At 33.3% G+C, this 1,911-nt stretch overlaps 1 non-coding gene across 1 annotated transcript; it reads right to left on the bottom strand.

Annotated features, from left to right (window-relative positions):
* Nucleotides 1-1,181: 1,181 nt before the first annotated feature.
* On the bottom strand, nt 1,182-1,280 carry LOC144706257 (small nucleolar RNA R71). The gene has a single exon (XR_013582224.1). It is a non-coding gene; the product is annotated as a small nucleolar RNA R71 (small nucleolar RNA).
* Nucleotides 1,281-1,911: the final 631 nt, after the last annotated feature.

The following is a 1,911-nucleotide window of genomic DNA, read 5'->3' as shown; positions in this document are numbered from 1 at the left end:
TCAATTTATTGTCATTTTAACATCTATGAATGTTCTTAAAAAATCTATTTCTCTTATTTTTCATATTTATAGTGGTTTTTATGTAAATTAGATTCAAAAAATTTCTAAAAATATTGATTTTGGATTTATTTTGTGAATTAAAAAGGAAAAGTAGTGTAAAAATATTATTTTTGTGTTTTTCTTTGTATTGTGGCTTTAACTGAAATCATAGGAAAATATAAATTACCTAAAAATCTAGAAAAATCTCAGAAGTTGTATTTTTCACTTTCAAAATCATTGTCTTTACCCCAAGCTTGAGAAAAAATTTTGAAATTAAATTTCTACCTCTTTGTGGATCGACCCCTTACTTTCCCTATATTAATCATAGAGTATTTAGGTGGAAAATTTTCATAAATATTAATGGTTAAGTCTGAATCAAAACTATGACATAAAACCTCTAAATTTGGGCTTATCAAATGGCGCTGTTGCTGGGGAGGCAATGCGAATTTGATTTCTTAATTTTTTTTAGGTTTAGCATTTCTTCTATTTCCGTTTGGTGTATGATTGACTGAAGTTTGAAGTGCAAGGATATTATTTTTTTTAGTGGAAACGGAGACGAGTACTTGGTGAACTCTAAACTTTTAGCTTTAGATATATGTTGTAGTTATTTTTATTTTCTTCGTATTACTCATTTTATTCAAGGTAGAAGATCTCTGAACCCACGTTTAATAGCTTTAGAATCTGTTGGAAATACTAAGAATTTGGAAGACACTTGTGCAGAATTTGAGGAGATGTTTGTTGAAGAAATTAAGGATATGGCTATTCGTAATGATGTGAATAAAGTGATGAGATTGAGGGACTTCTATGAGCCAGATGAGAGTAACATTCATCCTAGGGTCCATGGGACCATAGATGTGAATGTGAATTTTAAAATAGACCCTCATCTTTATCAAATTTTTCCATCATTTTATGGAAAATTAAATGAAGATATAAGTATTTATATGAATTTGTGGAGACATGTGATTCTTATAACATTGCAGGAGTGACTTCAGATGCTTTGAAACTGAGAATGTTCCCTCATACTCTTAAGGATAAGGCAAAAAATTGGTTCAGAAATGTGGGTAAAAATTTTCAGAATTGGAGTGAGATGGAGAGATGTTCTTTGCAAAAGAATTCATTCAGTCGGAAGGACTAATGCCTATAGGAAAGCAATTAGAGATTTTACCCAGGGATCTGATTCTTTTAGTGAAGCGTGGGAAAGTTTGAAAGATCTTACTATAAAATGTCCTCATCATTGTCTTCCTGATTGGAAAATAGTTCAAAATTTTTATGACGGGTTGAATGACCATGAGAGAGGTAGAGTAGATAGTGCTAGTGGCGGTACATTTATAAATAAAACAATCGATGAAGCTTCTAGTATTATTGAGAAATTGGCAGATAGTTGTGCATATCATCAGGGCTTGAGTCACAATGGGAGAATTTCAGGGCCAAAACGTGGAGGGCCAATTGATGTTAGTGCAATAGAAACCTGATTTATGGAAAGATAAGGTAGAGAGGGACTTAGGCAAAGAGGGTAAGGCTTTGTTGAAGAGCTTTCCTGTTCCATTTGTGAGAGTTTTGATCATACTAATGACATTTGTCCTACTGTTGAATAGGTGAATGCTTATGAGGGAAATAACCTCATGCAAGGAGTTTGGAATGAGAGGGGCAATTATGAGAATCAGGGATGGATCAGAGAAGGGAAAAGCAGCTTCCAGCCATGTCCATATCATCAGCAGGACAACCAAAATTATCAGAATTTTGCTTCTAACCCTCATCCTCATTTTATTTTAAATTCTCAAGATTCATCTTCTAACTCCATGATGGACATGTTGAAGCCGATAATACTCAAGCAAGAGGAATTCTTGGAGAAACCAAAGAAGAATGGAGGCT

Source organism: Wolffia australiana, chromosome 7, assembly GCF_029677425.1.
Source record: "Wolffia australiana isolate 7733 chromosome 7, ASM2967742v1".
Classification (NCBI taxonomy): domain Eukaryota; kingdom Viridiplantae; phylum Streptophyta; class Magnoliopsida; order Alismatales; family Araceae; genus Wolffia; species Wolffia australiana.
The sequence above is the reverse complement of the archived record's forward strand: the minus strand, read 5'-3'. Positions and strand labels throughout refer to the sequence as shown.